Below are 20,002 nucleotides of genomic sequence, written 5' to 3' on the forward strand. Positions count from 1 at the left end.
GCAATTCAGAGGTGTCAATTAAGAAATAGCATTGATTGGCTGGGTTCAGTGGCTCACGCCTGTAATCCCAACACTTTGGGAGGCCAAGGCAGGAGGATCACTTGAGACCAGGAGTTAAATCAGCCAGAGCAATACAGCAAGACCCCATGTCTGCAAAAACTTAAAAAAAAATTAGCCAGGCATGGTGGCATATGCTTGTAGTCCCAGCTACTCAGAAGGCTGAGGTGGGAGGATTGCTTGAGCACAGGAATTCAAGGCTGCAGTTAGCCATGTTCATGCCACTGCATTCTAGCCTGGTTGACAGAGCAAGACCCTGTCTAAAAAAAAAAAAAAAAAAAAAAAAAATTAAATAGTATTGATCTCTTGTGGGGAGAGGAAAAGAAAAAAACATTTTATGTCTATCTTCATTCTCTGTTGGTTCATTAGGTTAAAAGAGCTGGCTCCTACCTTGGAAATAATTATCTAAAGAAAGGTCACTTTTTTCTTCTGTCCCTGGGTCGGGGTCCCCAAGAATATTCCTAGGTTTGATGATTCACTAGGACGATTTGCAAGACTCAGCACATAGTTGTACTCACAGATATGATTAAGTAAAATGAAAGGAAACCAAGCAAAATCAGCAAAAAGAAAGGCATATGCTTTGCAAAGTCCAAGGGGAACAAGTTTCCAAGGGTCCTCTCTCAGTGGAGTCACAGAGGACATGCTTAATTCACCCCCAGCAACAAGCTGTAACAACACGTGAAATGTTGCCAATCAGGGAAGCTCATTAGAAACTCAGCACCTAGGGCTGGGCACAGTGGCTCATGCCTGTAATCCCAGCACTTTAGGAGGCTGAGGCTGACAGATCACCTGAGGTCAGGAGTTTGAGACAAGCCTGGCCAACATGGTGAAACCCCATCTCTACTGAAAATACAAAAATCAGCCAGGCATTGTGGCGGGTGCCTGTAATTTCAGCTACTTGGGAGGCTGAGGCACGAGAATCACTTGAACTCGGGAGGCGGAGGTTGCAGTGAGCCAAGATGGCACCACCGCACTGCAGCCTAGGCAACAGAGTGAGACTCTGTCTCAAAAAAGAAAGAAAAAGAAAAAGAAAACCCTCAGCACTCAGGGTTTTTATTGGGGGCTGGTCACATGGCAGCCTCTGCCTGGGATGTACTAAATTTCTAGACTCCTAGAAGGAAATTAGGTGTTCAGCATGAACAATATTGTTTGCACAGTTTAGGAATAGTGAACCCCTCTTGTTATTCTAGAAACGATAGGAACACTCCTGAAGTCCAAGTTCCCAGATGCCAGCCAAAGGCCAACCTTGTAAACAGGCTTCCAAAGGATAGCAGTCAGGCCTGCTATGTGAACTCCTTCATGTACAGTCCTTCTGACTTGTCTACCAAATTGACACTCTTCTGTTGTCCAAACTCTTGGCAATTAACAAGCTCCATTTTCCACAATGTCCATTTTGAGAAGTTGAGGCCATGTGACCCACATGGGGCTGCTCTTCCAATCTTCACCTGTCCTTTTCTGCTGGAGCAAAGGATCTGGCCAACAAAATTCTATCAAAACTATCATGGGTGAATGCAAGCTGGTCAATAGAATGACTCTGTCAAATCAGTGAGTCAAGGGAAAATTGTCATTTTTGGTGACAAGTTTTGAATAAGTGGTACTTTGGGTGTACAACGGATCAGTTTTCCAACCTACATATGCAGCTTGAAGCAGTTTGGTCTATTTCTCAAAATCCTTCCATTTTTGTCCACGTTCTTTTGCCTTTAAAATTCTAATTAATTTTCAGTCAGTCAGTTCTGCCTACTGTATACTGTTTGTGATAAAGAGAATTTGGAACAACGTGAATATCTAATAATAAGTGATAACTTGGAACTGGCACAAAATTAAGACAGCCTAACAAGCCAAACAGGAACAAGTGGCTTAAAAATGAAAAACTGTTAAACTTTCAAAAAAAAAAGTTCCCTTAATTTTTTGTACTGTTACTAGAGAAGTTGGCAGTCTTCAACCTGCTAGGGGGACCTCACCAGAACCCCACCATGCTGGAGCCTAACTTCCAACTTCTAGAACTGTGAAAAATAAATTTCTGCTCTTTATAAACAACTCAGTCTATGGTACATTGTTATAGCAGCCCAAATTTATTAAAACAATGTACAAATACACATAGGTAGATGAGAGTTATATAATATATATTTTATATTAAAATATGCTATGTTTTACATATATATAAATGTGCTATATTTTATATGTTGTTCTGAAACTTGCTGTGTTTACTTAGTAGTACATCTGGGACATCTTCATGGATCAATGCCATATCCTTTTTAATGGCTGTATTTCTTACTGTGTAATGGTCATTCCATAATTTATCGAATCACACTCTTATTGATGGACTGTTTTATGTTTTGCTATTACAGATATTCCTATGAACATCTTTGTGCAGATGTGCACAAGTGCTAGGATTTTTGAAGGATAGAGTTCTGGAAGCAGAATTTTTAGGTCAAAGGGAATGTCCGTTTTTAAGTCTGAGAGTTTCTCCCCATTTTTTCCTCCTATTTTGTTGAGCTTTTAATTTTTGTAAATGGAGGAAAGCCTTAATGGTTTTCCCAGATAATAATCCCACCAAGTTACACACACTAGGCAGCAACCTATATAGCTCACTCTCTTCCCAAGTGTATGGAGCTGGCCCAGTGGTCTGGAAGCCACACTGCTGCTGTAGATTCCCAGGTGACCCTGGGCTGGGGACTACCATGGTGCCTTGATGCCACCATGGCTCTCTGTCTCAACTTCTATGAACATTATCACCTGTGCTACTCCTCTCTGCCTGTCCAGGGACAGGTGCACAGAGGAGAGCCAGATAGCAGAACCCCTTCTCTGAAGCACCAAATGCCAGGCTCTCAGGCCGTGCATTTGGATAGGAAGGTCCAGGAAAGATAGATGCTATCCAGAAAAATTAAAGCAATTCTCCAGAGCCTAAATGCTGAGCTCTACTCATAACATCAGGCCATGTATGGATGGTCATAATTCTATAACCTTGAGATTGTTTATCTCTATCATGTAGAAAAACATAAAGGAATTCTTAAAGCATGACTTTCCCTATGAGGTTCATCAGGAGCAATTGTACTACTTAGGCTGTAGAGTTAAAGTCTCCACCTATTTCCTCAAATTGTGGTCCACAGACCAGCAGGATTAGCCTTACTAGGGGGCTTGCTGGAAATACAGAATGCCAGACCCACCAAATCAGAATCTGCACGTCAACAAGTTCTCCAGGAGATCCATATGCACTTTAACATCTGGGAAGCACTGCTTTAGATTTTTCACTTGGAACAGACACTGAATAGTTTTGTGAACTTGGTTGAGTTAATCACTCTGTTGCTCAGTTGCTGCATCTACAAGACAGGATGATTACAAGAAGACAATGATGCAACATATACAAAGAGCTTAGTACAGTGTCCGACAGTAATAAGCATAAATGGTTACTACATGTTATTTTTCCTAATTTTCATTCAGCTCCCACTGTGTAGAATGGGCTTTAATAATTTCCAGGAGTCCCATCTAGCCTGGCTGCTGGAGAAACAGTTCAGTTGATAATGATTTAAAAAAATTATAAAAATGAAAAATCCTTTGACTTAAAGCTCAGGTAATCTCTGGAGCCATAATTTCTGAGAAAATTATTTGGAGCATTATCCAACATCTTTAAATAAATGTGTTTTATGCAGATAGGAGTTCCAGGGCTTTGATGCAGTTGTGTATCTGTATTGAGGCTCATCACCCTCTCACTTTGTGATTTTTTGATGAAGCCAAGGCTCTGATCAATTTCAGGAGCTGCTTCTTAAGGTAGAGACTTAAGACTGTATCATTTCTGTGACCCAGAAAGAAACAGCATTTAACTAGGTCACAAGAGAATTCAGTGACAGGTGGGGGATCTTGGTGTATGGGAAAGCTAGCAGTTTGGATGCTTGTTGTAAATGGCAGGAAATTGACTTTGAGAGGAATGGGATTTAAATGACCAAAAAGGACAGCAACTTGAAGGACAAAACTGAAATTCAGTGATAAGATTTACTGTGTACATAATTCACCTAGCACAGAAAAGTCTTAGAATGGGCTCTAAACACAAAGGGACTTTTATATGTCTCAGAATATAATTAATTAAGAATTCAGGATACAAGGTAATTAGAGAAACCATAACCGGGAGGCATACTGCTGGATTATTCTGATCATTTTTAACAATGAGAAAATCTAATTTTCTGGTCATGTGGCATAGATCTTAAATTTAGATAATGTGAAGAGCAATGTTCATACAGTGTAGTCAGCAAATTAAATTATTTATTTTGATTTTGACTTTCCAGCAAAAATCAGGATCAAATGATTAAATCTAAATCATGAAAATTATTGTGGAACTGAAAAATACTTGAGAGAAAAATGTACAAATTGCCATTGAATCTCATGTCTTCCTTAACACAAAGCTGCCAGTGTTGTTCCCTTTGTAATAATTGTGCACGTGTGCGTGTGTGCGTGTGAATCTATTTCACTATCTGATGTTATACACTGGGGCAACAGAAAATGAATGAACTATTTCTGTATATAATGGAGGTGATATTGAGTTACTGGTGAATTATGCCAGCTTCTCCAGACAGGTAGAGGTTGTACATTTTTTTGTCTCCAATTAGTGCTCATTGAGTTAAAAATTAAAAACTCAATTCACTTTTTGATGAACCCAATATTCACAGATGTGCTCCAATCTACTGTACTTACTGAATTACCCATTTTTACATTATTCCAGGCATTGCTTATGTAAATATTTCCAAGTATCTTTGTGATGCTTTGTATTAATTAGTTGTCTAGCATGCATTTTCAAGACTGCTAGAATGATTTTACAATAATCTAAACTCATTTTGTATCTGTAAATTCCTATTTTAATTTCACTATCAAGATTTCCCAGTGCCCCACTGAGAGCTTTGGTTTCAGAGAGACCTAGATTTGACTCTCTCTGCTGTGGGTTACATTGTATTCTCCAAAAAAGACACGTTGAAGTCCCAGCCCCCAGTGTCAGTGGATGTAACCTTATTTGGAAAGAGGGTCTTTGCAAATGTATTATAGTTAAAAATGAGATCATATTATATTAGGGAGTTCCCAATCCAAAATGACCATTGTCATTATAAGAAGAGGGAAGGAGACATAGACCCACAGATGGAGACTGGGGCAATGCCGTGTGAAGATGGAGACAGAGATCGAATGGATGTGTCTACAGGACAAGGAATACCAAAGACTCTAGACTCTAGGAGAGAAGTACAGAACAGTTTCTCCCTCAGACCCTCCAGAAGGAACCAACCATGCTGACATCTTGATTTTGGAATTCTAGCCTCCGGAACTGTGAAAGAATAAATTTACATTGTTTTAAAACCACTCAGTTTGTGGTATTTTGTAATAGCAGCTCTAGAAAATGAATGCACCTTCTGGCCAGGTCTGAGACCTTGCAAGAGGTTTTTTTTTTTTTTTTTTTTTTTTTGAGACACAGTCTCACTCTGTCACCCAGGCTAGAGTGCAGTGGCGCTATCTCAGCTCACTGCAAGCTCCACCTCCTGGGTTCATGCCATTCTCCTGCCTCAGCCTCCCAAGTAGCTGGGACTACAGGTGCCCGCCACCACACCTGGCTAAATTTTTTTTTGTATTTTTAGTAGAGACAGGGTTTCACCGTGTTAGCCAGGGTGCTCTCAATCTCCTGATCTCATGATCCACCCGCCTTGGCCTCCCAAAGTGCTAGAATTACAGGCATGAGCCACCATGCCTGGCCACAAGAGTATTTTTAACTTCTCTGAATTTCTGATTTCTTTTTTTCTTTCTCTTTTTTGTCATTGTTATTGTTGAATTTCTCTTCAGAATACTTAGTTTGACAACCAAAACTATATCTACCTTACAGAATCATGATGGTGGATAAATTAGATGAGGCTTATATGAGTGCTTAGCACTGTGCCTGGCACATGCTGTGCTGTGATTCTAGTTTCTCCTCAGTTCAAGAAGCCTGGGGATAAGAAACACAGCCCAACAGAGTGAGCCAGCTCAGTCAGTCCATTCTGCATTGCTATAAAGGAATACCTGACACTGGGTAATTTGTAAAGAAAAGAGGTTTATTAAGACTCACGGTTCTGCAAGCTATACAGGAAGCAGGGCACCAGCATCTGCTCCTGGTGAGGGCCTCAGGAATCCTACAATCACGGCAAAAGGTAGAGGAGAGTCAATGAGTCACCTGGTAAGAGAGGAAGCAAGAGAGAGATGGGGAGGGGCCAGGCTCCTTTAAACAACCAGCTCTCTTGTAAACTAACAGAGTGAGAACTCATTATTATTCCTCACAAGGAATATATTATATTTTGTATTGTGTATATTTTTAATAATTTTCTTGAGCTTACAAAGTCATCATAACCAAGTTTTAATGATTTGGCTTCTTTATATTTGAAAGCCATGGATAAATTTATGGAAGTTGAAGCTTTCAAGATGGAGAGCTGAGGAGAAGTGGTGGTAAAGAGAATCCTTAGCCTTCTAAAACTGGCATCAAGGAGGACTTCTGTCCCTTTCCCTGGGACATCCCTGGATCATTGGCCTGTCCACTGGGAGAGAGGCTTGTGCTCAAGAATGAGAGCCTTTGGAGATGTGGATGCTGCCAAGGGGCCACGGGAGACCTTCAGGCCAGGGCCTAGCACCTTACTGGTCACAAGGAATGGGAACTTCCCAAAACTTCATACTTTGTTCAGAGGCAACTTCCTCGAATTTCTAGGAGGGCTTTCTTGAAGCCACTTTTGTAGGGCCAACACCTTCTTGGGGTTCATGTTTGTTTGGGGTGGCTGAAGGAGATCATGGAGCTCTAGCCCCTCCTCAAACCAAGTCACCCCTTGTTGTGCCCACTAATAACATGCTTAGTCTCAGGGGACACTCAGAAGAACCACTCCTCTCCCTGATGTGTCACTACATTACTAAACTCCAAGCTTCTTATATTAGTCAGGGTTCTCCAAAGAAACACAACCAATGTATACATATATACAGATATATATGGAGAGAGAGAGAGAGAGAGAGAGAGACAGAGACAGAGAGAGATTTAGTCTAAGGAATTTGCACAAGTGATTGTGGGGAAGTTTGGTGAGTCCAAAATCCAATGGGGTAGGCCCATAGGCTGGAGACTCCAGGAAGAGTTGTGACACAGTCTGTCGGCAGAATTCCTTCTTGCTCAGGGGAGCTCCTCAGTCTTTGTCTTACTAAGGCCTTCATTTGATTGGATGAGACCCACCCATATTATGAAGGATAATTTGCTTTACTCAAAGCCCACCAATTTAAATGTGAGCCTCATCTAAAAACATTTTCACAGAATAATGTTTCACCAAATATCTGCCAAGTTGGTACATAAAGTTAATCATCACACTCCTCAAAGGCAGGAAGCCCCACTCTCTTAGTAGCCTGAGGCTGGGGGATGATCCATATTCTTTATGTACAGTTGACCCTTGAACAAGGTCGAGTTTAGGGACACACATTTCCTCAAAGTCAAAAATTCACGCATGACTTCTGACTCCCCCCAAAATTAATTACTAATAGCCTATTGTTGACCACAAGCCTTACCAATAGCATAAACAGTCTATTAACACATATTTTGTGTATATATATAAAATATATATATACACACATATATATAAATTATAGTGTATTCTTACAATAAAGTAAACTAGTGAAAAATGTTATTAAGGAAATTATAAGGAAGAGAAAATATACTTACTATTTATTAAGTGGAAGTGGGTCATTATAAAGATCTTCATCCTCATTGCCTTCACATTGAGTAGGCTGAGGAGGAAAAGGAAGAGGAGGAGGGGTTGGTCTTGCTGTCTCATGTGTGGAGAGGTGAAAGAAGTAGAGGAGGTGGAAGGGAAGGCAGGTACATTTGGTGTAACTTTTATTGATTAAAATCCACTAACGATGAACCCAAGCACTTCAAACTCACATTGTTCAAGAGTCAAATGTATTTTTATTTAACTATAAAAGTAATCTATACAAATTTTAAATCAGAAGACAAATAAGAAAACAAAAGTCTTTTCTATCCCCAACTTACTCCCAAGAGGCACCCCAGATACTATTTTGGTGCATATCCTTCCTGTCATTTTTCTTCTGTATGTGTGAAATTTGTTTTACAAATATGGGATCCAACTGGACACACTATTCTGCAACTTGCCTTTTTCACCTGGTGGGAGTCTCTGGAAATCATTCCATTCTTAGCACATTCTTTTAGCAGCTGCATAATATCCCACCGGAGGAATGCACCCTAATTTATTTAATAGCCCCCACTTATTTATATACATTTTTCATTATTTTCTGTTTAGGACAATCACAAACAATACTGCGATGAATATCATTTGACATATTTTAGCAATCCTATTCCAGTATATTTTACAATAAAGATTTAATAATAAACTTGTTATATCAATGGATATACCTATTTTAAATGTTGCTAGATATTGTCAAGTTAATAGGGGCTTAAGAAATGTGTGTTGAATTGATTTGAAAAGACACATAGTTCTAAAGCCAAGATAGAAGGGGGGAAACGATAGTGACATGGAAAGGGAAGGAATGAATCGAGAAAGATGAGAATATTTTGATCCCAATTTGCATCTTGCTCTACTGATGCTATAGACAGTACATTGTACCTTTCAGGCCTCTGAGGGTTGTGCAAAATTACTCCAATTAGGGAAGCTTCATAAAGGCAGGGCTCTATTTTGTCATGAATGTAACTCAATCTCCTAGAACAGAGCCTAATACAAAGACGTTAGATAAATATTTGTTAAATAAATAAATGCATGAAAACCAGGAACCCTGGAGGTTGACTTAAAGAAGATATGCAAACTATCTTGCATGTCATATGCACTGAGTGCATCTTCTAACTATAAGGGTATCATGGTACCTACCCTTATACTAGCAGATGCTGAATCGCACCGTCAGTATTAGAACAGTAAGTAAATCCCAGCTTGCTGCCTGCAAAGCACATACTTTCTTCCCACTGCCACATTTGGAGTGCCCTTGGCTAAGAGACTGCATCTGGAAGTAGGATTCAGGCTCCAGGCATAGGTTGAAATTCACACAAGGACAGGGTCAAATAACTGACAGCAGCACAGTTTGGCATAAGCAAGACAAGGGTTCCTGCAAGATTTAAGCCTGGCCTCGAGCTACATTTTTCACTGAGCCTCTGGTTGCTTGCTGCGTGGGGCATGAGGGGAGGGAATATACATGTTTTCTTCGGCAGAATTTCCTCTTGCAATGTACAGACCAGTTTTCATCATGGCACTGAAAGAGGTGGGAAGAACGTGGTGTAGGTTCTGCCACACACCCTGTAACTGTGGCAATTATACCATTTTGGATAATTGCCTTGTAATTGCTGCTGTGAGTTAAAATCTAATGTTATCCTCCAATTGTTCTGACGTCTTTTCATGAATAATGCAATCACCCTGTGAGCCCTCTGCCAGTTTCTCATTTAGATTGGCCCTGTGTTTGAGTTATGCACCATTGTCCTACTCACCATTGTCTCACAAAACTAACGCGGCAGAGACAATACAGGAAATAATTGGGACTTGGCTGATTATGGAAAACGGGAATGTGAGTGAGTAAGATGTGAAGTTTTTCTGTGGAAATATTTCCAAACCCCAGTTGACCCTACAGGTAGACAGGATGGAGAGGGGCAGGTTTTTCTTCATGGGTCTTAGTCTGCTGCTGTCTATATATGCTGGACACACTTGTTCTGGCTGATGCAGTGGGACTTTTCTTAGGACAGAAGGGAAACATATTTTTCCATAGGGCGACTTTTCTCAGTTATACTGTTGTCATCATCAAATGTAAACAGCTCTGTAAACATAAGCTAGTGTGTCTCCCTACAAGGCCAAAATACCAATTGTTCAATGAATGGGCAATGGCAGCTGGGATTTCTGTTTCCAGTGTCTGGAACTTGGTTTAATGTGACAAAAAGAAGTCAACTGCGCTCAGAAGAATGGCAATAGAGTCATTTTAAAATTTCAATTTAGCTTCTACCCAGAAAAGGGACAACCTCAGGTGGTAGAGTATTGCTCAGTTATTTGTATGCCAGTGAAGCTGATGCCATCATTACTGGGCCTTCTGAGGCCTAATGAAAGTGGACAGAGGTACCCTGGCAGCCAATGGAGCTGTCAGGTCAGGTCTAGTCTTGATGTTCTTTTTGCATAAGGGCCCAAGTTAAATTTCTGAGAAAGCTCAAAGCCCGCACTTCTCATTTAAAGGAAAGGCACCCACCTGAGCACCCTATGACTCCTCTCTGCCCTCAGCACTAAGCCTAGACTCCCTAGCTTGGCATCAAGGGCCTTCAAGAACTTGGCCAGGTGCAGTAGTTCACACCTGTAATCCCCTTTGGGAGGCCGAGGTGGGAGAATCACAAGGTCAAGAATTTGAGACCAGCCTGGCCCACATGGTGAAACCCTGTCTCTACCAAAAAAATACAAAAATTAACTGGGCGCAGTGGCAGGCACCTGTAATCCCAGCTACTCGGGAGGCTAAGGCAGGAGAATCGCTTGAACCTGGGAGGTGGAGGTTGCAGTGAGCCGAGATCATGCCACTGCACTCCAGCCCTGGAGACAAAGTGAGACTTTGTCTCAAAAAACAAACAAACAAACAAGGAACTTGGCCTTCTGTTCATGTTACCAACCTGCAGCCAGAGCCAGCCATACTGGCCTCCCTGCTGAGTCCTGTATGGGCCATTCTACCCGTTTTTTTGGAGGTTGACTTTTTTACCTCTAGAATCAGTTTTCTCTGATTCCTCAAGCTTCATTGTTGCCCCTCTTATGTTCTTCCATAGCCTCCTGAAGTTAGCCCTATCACGGCATTTTTTTTTTTTTTGTAGTAGAGAGTTTTACCATGGTCTTGACTCGACCTTGTGATCCCCCGCCTCCAAAGTGTGGGTACCAGCCTCTTATATCACATTATAATTTTCAGAACACTTATTTGTCTTCTTTGCCAGACTGTGAGATCTAGGTGGGCAAGACAGTGTTCAACACAGCTCAACCACAGTTTCATCGATGAAATCTGGTAAAAGAGGAAGTGAATGAATGAATGCATAGGTGACACCCCAACCTCCTGGCTTTAGTTGGGTGAAGTAAGCCAGGTGTCCGCTCTGAGTCTGAAGGATCAGGAGCCGTAAGTGCTAGCCTGGGGTGCCAAGTAGCTGGCGCTGGTGAGGTCTGTGTATCTTCCCAGGGCAAGGTCCCTTCACACAGGCATAGACCACCCCAGGGAGTCAGGTGTGAGCTGCACAGCCTCCCAAACTGGCTTGAGGAGATGGGTTGAGAGTCAATCAGAAAAGAACTTTGAGCTCTGGAGTCTGACAGGGACAAACAAAAATCTGAGAGCCAGAGCGTTTTCTCTTGGGTCTGAGATAATTCAGGTAAGCTCTGCAGCCAGGGGCTGCTGGGAAGAGAGGAAACTGTAGGGCGCAGCAGGCTTTCACCAGAGAGGGTGATGGGAGGAGAGCCAGGGACCTCCCCCACTGCTGACCCACGACTGGCAGGAAAGCTCCTGCCAGGAAAGTAAATCTGGGCTTCTGGGAAGTGGGCTGGCTATGCTGGGGGCAGCATGACCTCTCAGAGAAGAGCACATCCAAGGACTTCTAATGCAGTGTCCCCATGAGATAGGTGGTCAGCAAGATAGTTTTATTTTAGACGGTAGGGGTGGTTGTTTAACATTTGAATTGGGAACACACACTCTAGAGGTGGTTATGTAGCATGTGACAGAGTAATCAGAAGCCCCCACTCCAGGGGCTTTATTACCGCAAGCCTCAGACAAGCTCAACCTTATTTATCTCCAGTCAGCACCAGACGGTTTGTTGTTTGTCATATTGGATATTAGAAAAGATTTTGTATTGGTGAAATGAGCAGAGTTCAAGACCTGTAGATTAACTAGAACTATTGTACAGACACCTCTGTGGATAAACAGATGAGCCCAGCAGCCCTGACCCTTTGAACTGGCGGCCAAGACCTAAGGACTCCATCCTGCTGAGAGCCATTTCCAGAGGATTGTCCCCACCTGAAGGCCAGCTGAAGCCTGCTGCCAGGATCCTGTCACACCTGCATGCAAAATGCTCATCAGAGACTGAAAGGCTAGGATACCGAGACTTCAAACCACACAACAGACATGTGATTGTTTTGTACCTGCTGATTCAGTCTGAGACTTGTTTTATTGTGCTACCTGGTGGCAGGGGTGGGGCGAGGAGGATCTAGCAAGTGATGGCCTCCAATATCTGTCAGAAAAGAACCTAATAATTGTAACTGGCCAATATGGCTTATATCCATTTCCAACATTACAAAGGGCCCTGGACCAGCAGGCACTGGCATTGTGGCCTAAGACGACTACAAAGTTTTTTCTCAGATAAAAGGTCAGAGCTCTTACGTCCTAGTGTACATTGCTGTAGCTACAGTTTGGTACAAAACTTTGGCCAGTTCTGGGGCGCTATGCTTGCAGTGCTGCACAGAAGTGTTCTTGGAGTTTCTAATGAGATGACATTCCCCACTTACCAGTATTTTCTGTTATGTTCATTCTACTAGGTGTTTTGAGGCTCCCCCTTCTTCCTGAGCAATGAGAAATGACAGAGTAGAGAATATGATACTTGGGCTAGGTATACTGTCTCATGCTTGTAATCCCAGCAATTTGGAAGGCTGAGGCAGGAGAATCCCTTGAATCCAGGAGTTCAAGACCAGCCCCTGGGCAACAAAATGAGACCCCCTATTGATAAATTAAAAAAAGTAATTAAATTAAAATAATGTTAAAAATAATATGGCACTTAGAGGATTAACCCTGATAACTTTAGTTTTCTTTTTAAATTAAATTGTTATGATATCCTTAAGAAACAAGCACTAATACCATGATTATTCTTGAGAACTAAGAATAAATTGACATTCAGTCATTCACTTGCTTTAGCACATATATAGCGACATTCATTCCCTACTGAGCAAATGTTCATTGGGTGCATATTAGAGACCCAGACACTGATAGGTTATATGTTTATTTCCCCAGTCATTTTTAGCAAAGCTGTAGTTGTGATTTGTAGAAGACAAAATAAAGTGTTCTGGACAAAAAAGACTGTATTGCACAGGCCTGGGAAGGAGGTGAGGAATACAACAGGTGAGCATTCTGCATTCTATCCCTACACAGCTCCTGCACCTGCCTGGCTCTCCCGTGCAGGCTGAATGGCCTTTGATGACATTGACAGGCTTGAGGTGTTCCAAAGCTTGGTCCAGGTCCCATTAGGCACTGATTCATGCTGACAACAGCTGGAATTTTGACAGGCTTCCCAGCACTGAAGACAGGTGAGCTTCTTGATGCCTGGCCTGGTGACAGCTCTGATATGTCATCCTGCTATTATTTCTAGGTTTGTGCTGGGTCTCAGGTTTCCCAGGAGATTTGCACTTGAGAGGGAAGCAACATGACAGACAGGAACAGATAATGTTATTGTTATTGATCAGTGAGAGAAATAGCCCACTGCACTCCTACTCTAACCCTGGGTCACCACAATCTCAGGAATGGACAGGAAATGATGGCATTCCCAATCTGACCCAGAAAGGACTCCAACAGTCCTCCTGGGAATAAAACCATTTTCATAGTCAGCATTCTCAATGTTTGAAGCTTAATCGTTTTTCCAATCATAAAACAGATCACAGTCATGCAGTTGATTCATTTCCCTTTCTAGGTGGAACAGAATCTATGTGCACATCCAACACCTCCTAGCAGATGCTTAGGAACAAAGGATACTGCTTCCATGTAGAATTTCTCCCCTGATTATGTCATCTCTTTACTCCAGACCATTTCTAACTGCCCCAGCATCTCTAATAACAGGCAATCCATCCCCACATCTCATCAGACAAGCTCCATTCTTCTAATTCCTCAGGCCAAAGACCTGGATGTCACTCTTGACTTCCCTTCCTCATATCCCACATCCAATCTTTAGAGATTTTTGTCAGCTCCACCTAAAAAATCTATTCAGAACCACCTCTCACCATTTAACTCTGCGACTACTCCTCTGGTCCACATCATCATCTTGCTTGGATTATTGTTGTAGACTCCATTTGTCTCCACAGTTTCCATTCTTCATGGTCTGCTCCCCATCTCTACTATTTTCTTTGCTTGTTTTCTTCATGCACTACCACCTGATATTTGCCTTCTGTCTCCACCCACTCAATAAGTACATGGGGTCAGAACAGCATCTGGCACTTGGTAAGTGCCGATATTTGATGGACGAATGGGTTAAGAACACATCGCAGGCAGACCCTGGGTCCTGTCTCCCAGGAGATGCTGAATGAGCACATAATTTAGCTTAGTAAGCTCCATGAAAAGTTATCCTGTTGCACCCATTAATTGACAACAACAAGATCAAAGGTTGTAAGAACTCCAACCATTGATTCCTTACCCTCTAGGCATATTAACCTAACTTAAATTTAACATGTTGGGCACCAGCTTCTGAGCCCAAGTTCTAAATGAGCTAGTTAGAGTCTCCACCTCACTGCATTAGCTGAATAACCTTCAGCACTGAATGATGGTTACACCAAAAATCATACAGTAGAGTTGGACCAATCTATTGGCACTAAGATCCTACCCCAGTGCTGTTACGAGTATGCTTTTCACACCTCAAAACCATCCACCTATTTTACAGGGAGGAGAGATCACAGAGGGAAGGAAATGGGAGAGAGGTTGGAATGATACCCTGGGTATGAGAATGAGGTAGACAACCCCAAATTGTTTTATGACCCTGGGAAGCCTATGGGCTTTAAATAATAATTATCCTGCCTAGAAGTTCTCCATCTACCCATGCTTTCCTCTTTGAAAGAAACCAGGGCAGCTAGTCAAGTTTTATCCACTTTAGGAAATACATACATTCATTGAATGTTTAGTTAATGAGGGGGAAGGGGGAGCTGAGGACACTGCAGAGAGGAGGGTGGGCTTCATTTCACGCTGGCTTTTGCTGCAGACTTGGTGACCTTGCCAGCAGTGGAGGACTTCTTGTCCACAGCCTTGATGACCCTAACAGCTTCTGCTTGTCTCATGTCCCACACTGCTAAACAGCCTGGAAGAGAAATGGAAGAATGACATGCCTGGAAAGTGGCCCAGAAGGAAATGCTCCTTAGCCGCTGCCCTGCCCTCAGCTACAGAATGGAAAGTGTGCTTTCCTGTCATGACTTAGTAGCACCATTCCTGGCTCACCTAGAGGTGGGTATTCAGAGAAGGTCTCCAAACACATGGCCTTGCCAGGGACCATTTGCACAGTGGCTGCATCCCCCACCTTCAGAGCCTTGGGGTTCTCCTCCAGTTTCTTGACAGAGTGCCGGTCAATCTTTTCTCTCAGTTGGGCAAACTTTGCAGGAGACTTGGGTTGTATGACAGTGCAGCATGGGGTAGTAGCCGGCATGGATCTGCCCAGAGTGGTTCAGGGCAGTCACCTGGTGGGACAGCAGGGTGGAATTAGACAGATGGCAGCAAAACCTGTGGCCTCAGTGTAAATCAGGACTAATCCTGAAGCACTCCCACCTGCACCAGGCAAAAGACCCTTTGCTCCCTGGGGCTTACCTGTGCCACAAAACTGTCAGCCTCTATGGGAGGGATCATTCCTGCGGTCTCCAGCCACATTACCCGGCCAAACGTCCTTCACAGACACATTCTTCACGTGGAATCCTACGTTGTTAACTGGCAGGGCTTCCGCCAGGGCCTCATGGTGCGTCTCCACAGATTTAACCTCAGTGGTGACATTGCTAGGGGCAAATGTGATCACTATCCCAAATTTCAAAAAGCCACTCTCCACACGGCCCACTGGCACAGTGCCAATGCCTGTTCAACCCAGGAAGGGAAGTCAGTCCCAGACACATCCAGTGAGAGCTGGCTTCCTGGGAGGCCCCTTGGCTTTTGAGTTCAAGGACAAAGGACCACCCATGGAATTGGTAGAAAGCACTAGATGGATCTCTGACTGTTTAAAACTGTGTATGGATAGCTTGGAAATGCTAGGTGCTTTTCCACTTTATCCTTGCTCAGGGAAGAGGTGGAGTCAGGTTTTGAACCCTGGCAATCGTACTCCTGTGGACTCCCTAGGGGATTCAATTAAGGAATCCCTAACAGTGTAGTCTACCCTCGGCCCCACTCAGCCCTCGGTCACCTCCCATCTTATACACATCTTGCAGGGGCAGCCTCCTACCACTGCTCCTGCATTGCCTCTTCCCACTTTAGGGCCTAGCTCAGAGCCAGGGACATGAAAGGTTAAACTGAGAAGTAAAACTAGGGCCGGGGGAGGTGGCTCACGCCTGTAATCCCAGCACTTTGGGAGGCCGAGGCGGGTGGATCACGAGGTCAGGAGATCGAGACCATCCTGGCTAACACGGTGTAACCCCATCTCTATTAAAAATACAAAAAATTAGCCGGTGCGAGGTGGCGGGCGCCTGTAGTCCCAGCTACGCGGGAGGCTGAGGCAGGAGAATGGCGTGAACCCCCGGGGGACAGAGCCTGCAGTGAGCCGAGATCGTGCCACTGCACTCCAGCCTGGGTGAAAGAGTGAGACTCCTTCTCAAAAAAAAAAAAAAAAAAAGTAAAACTGATTTGCCCAGGCTCACATCTCCTGGACTAATTCCTTGGCTATATCAGGTACTTCCAAGCAGTCCTACCCTGACCTTTCTCCTGCATTGGCCATCCCCTGACCACTTGGAGCTTAGACAGCCCCTGTTCGTCCAATCAACTTCCATCCCTCCACCTCTGACCCATTTATAGTACAAGAGATCCTGACCCTCTGTAGTCTGCAGCTTGTCCCCTTTAAGTCCTCACTTCTAAAAAAGAAGCAGCAGAACTGATCCAGAGATCAACAAGAACCGCAGCAACTGTCAACAGGGTGAACTCTTTGCCTCCTGCTTTTATGAGCCCAGCCTTACCTGCATTGCCCCTCCTGGTTCTCACCAAATCTGGAATGAGAACCTGTTCAGGTTAAAAAATGCCACTCTTTACCCTTAGGCCCAATGTCAGAGACTTCTTCCTTGACTGATTGGGTGATTGGATAAAGGGAGGGTGAGTGAAGCTGAATATACTTTTTTTTCCCCCAAATCTTGCAGAATTAAGCAGAAACACTTTTTTTTTTTTTTTTTTTACTTTTTTGATACAGTGTTTCACTCTGTCACCCAGACTGGAGTGCAGTCATGTGATCTCCGCACACTGCAACCTCTGCTTCCCAGGCTCAAGTGATTCTCCCACTTCAGTCCCCTCAGGTGCACACTACTGTGCCTGGCTAATTTTTCTTTTCTCTATTTTTAATTTTTTGTAGAGATGGGTTAAATCACATTGCCCAGGCTGGCCTTCTTTTCCTAAGTTCAAGTGATCCTCCTGCTTCAGGCTCCGAAAGTGCTGAGATTACAGGCATGAGCAACTGTGCTCAGCCCACTGTAATTTTATGGGGACCAAACTTCTGGACATGTGGAGAAGGGAAGGAAAAGGATCTGAAAATAAGAGAAAAAACATAAATTAATTATTCAATAAGAGGGAATAGAAGAAGACAGGCCTGGAATAATCTAGTCTCACCACCTGGCTGTCTTGACCACCAGTTATTCTAGTAAACCTACTGCCATGGGCAAAGAGAAGGCCTTTATCAATATCATCATTGGCCACGCGGACTCTGGCAAGTCCACCACCACTGGGCCTCTCACAAATGTGGGGGCATTGACAAGAGAATCATTGAGAAGTTTGAAAAGGAGCCGGCAGAGGTAAGGCTCCCTCTGTGTCTGGAAGTGTGTGGAGGGGAAGCCTCTTTCTTGTGGGTAGTTCTAGCTGCAGAGTACAGAAAACCATGCACTCTGCAAGCCTAAAATGCTGCTGTCTGAGGTAGATCTGTCTGCTGTCCATCAGTGCATTTATTCTCCCACCCCTTCCCAGGTGGGCCAGGGCTCCTTCAAGTATGCCTGGGTGTTGGACAAGCTGAGGGCAGAGAGAGAACGCAGGATCACCATTGATATCTCCATGTGGAAGTTCAAGACTAGCACATACTACAGCATTATCATCGATGCTCCAGGCCACAGAGACTTCCTCATGACCATGATCACTGGCACTTCCCAGGTAAAGCAGTCCATGCCTTCAGAAACATTCCTATAGAGGGGGAAACTCAAGATTTATTTCTGAAGCTTGGAGAAGGAAGGTATCATAAGGCTTGTAAGCCTTTTCCTCACCCATGGCCATCATCCATCAATCCTGAAAGAATTAGGGAGGACAGGACTGAAAGTCCCATCACTCTCATGAAGCTCAGATCCTGTTGCCCTGGGGGGGCCTACAGGGACCAGGTTTTCTTACACTCAGACTAGTAGATCAGTTGGTCCAGAAAGAAGGGACTAAAAGCTGAATTAGATGAGATTAAATGAGAGGAATTGGGAAGCAGGATCCCCATGCACCGCAGCCAGGGCGGTCCATGAATCCCATTTGGCCATCTGAGTTCTGGAGGGCGTTCCCCAGCTTTACAATGGGATTCGGAACCTCCCAAAAGCAGTCCGATGCTCCCTCCCGCAACCTCGTGTGTTTCTGTGTCCCCGCGGTGCAGGCCGACTGCGCGGTGCTCATCGTGGCAGGCGGCTGGGCAGAGGCCGGCATCTTCAAGAACCGACAGACCCACGAGCTCCCGCTGCTGGCCAACGTGAGAGGCGTCACGCAGCTCATCGTGATCTTCAACGAAATGGACTCCACCGAGCCCACCTACAGCGGCTCGCGCCTCCCGGTGATCACCAAGGAAGTAAGCGCTTGCATCAAGAAGATCGGCTACAACTGGCTGCCTGGCCTTCAGCCCATCTCGGGCTGGCACGGCGACAGCATGCTGGAGCCCAGCACTGATGCGAGTGCAGCGCTGGTCAGCAGGGACAGCCGGGGTGGGGCCCGCTCGGCCCCACCCCGGACTCACCTCCCGTCGACAATCCCGCAGATGCCTTGGTTCAAGTGCCGGAAGGTAAGTGGAAGGAGGGGAGCGCCATGGGGGTGACTCTGCTGGAAGCTTTGAACTCCATTCTCCCAACAACGCTCAGGGTCGACAATCCCCTGAGGCTGCCCCTGCAAGATGTGTACAAGATGGGAGGTGACCCAGGCCTGAATGGAGCTGAGGGTAGGCTACTCCGTTAGGGATTCTGGAATTGATCTTTAATTGAATCCCCTAGGGAGTCCACAGGAGTATGATTGCCAGGGTTCAAATCCTGACTCCACCTCTTCCCTGAGCAAGGATAAAGTGGAAAAGCACCTAGCATTTCCAAGCTATCCACTACAAAGTTTTAAACAGTCAGAGATCCATCTAGTGCTTTCTACCAATTCCGCAGGTGGTCCTTAGTCCTTGAACTCAAAAGCCAAGGGGCCTCCCAGGAAGCCAATTCTCACTGGGTTGTGTCTGGGACTGACTTCCCTTCCTGGGTTGAACAGGCATTGGCACTGTGCCAGTGGGCCGTGTGGAGAGTGTGGAGAGTGGCTTTTTGAAGTTTGGGATAGTGGTCACATTTGCCCCCAGCTATGTCACCACTGAGGTTAAATCTGTGGAGATGCACCATGAGGCCCTGGCGGAAGTCCTGCCAGGTAACAACGTAGGATTCCACGTGAAGAATGCAACCACTGCTTGGCTCTGCCCTGGGAACTGTGGATGCAAGTATGAGTGACACAGCGCCTGTCTTTGAGGGGGCTCCCACTCTGGTAGGGGAAACAGATGACTACAAAGGAGCTATTTCCGTGTAATGAATGAGGGCTGCAAAGGGGGCACACTGGGGAGATTCCCATGCGTATGGGGAGGTGAGAACACCTTCAGAGAGGAGAAGCTGTATCTGGTCTTCAAGATGAGACAGCACCTCAGGGCCCACAGGGGAGGAGGTGCTTGCCAGGCAGAGGAATCAGAGGAGGAGTCCTGCGCTCTTTTTGCCTGGAGGGCAGGAAATGGTGGGAGAAAGTATTGGCTAAAGAGGTGAGGGGAAAAGGGAGGATCATAATGCATGAA

General features: G+C 44.5%; 2 pseudogenes; one reads left to right on the forward strand and one right to left on the reverse strand.

The window, feature by feature from the left end:
- Positions 1–14,969: 14,969 nt before the first annotated feature.
- LOC116476181 (elongation factor 1-alpha, oocyte form-like) lies at positions 14,970–16,940 on the reverse strand (annotated as a pseudogene).
- A 679-nt stretch (positions 16,941–17,619) lies between these two features.
- Positions 17,620–19,670, forward strand: LOC116476183 (elongation factor 1-alpha 2-like; annotated as a pseudogene).
- Positions 19,671–20,002: the final 332 nt, after the last annotated feature.

Source organism: Hylobates moloch, unplaced genomic scaffold (assembly GCF_009828535.3).
Source record: "Hylobates moloch isolate HMO894 unplaced genomic scaffold, HMol_V3 SCAFFOLD_11, whole genome shotgun sequence".
In the NCBI taxonomy this organism is placed as follows: Eukaryota; Metazoa; Chordata; class Mammalia; order Primates; family Hylobatidae; genus Hylobates; species Hylobates moloch.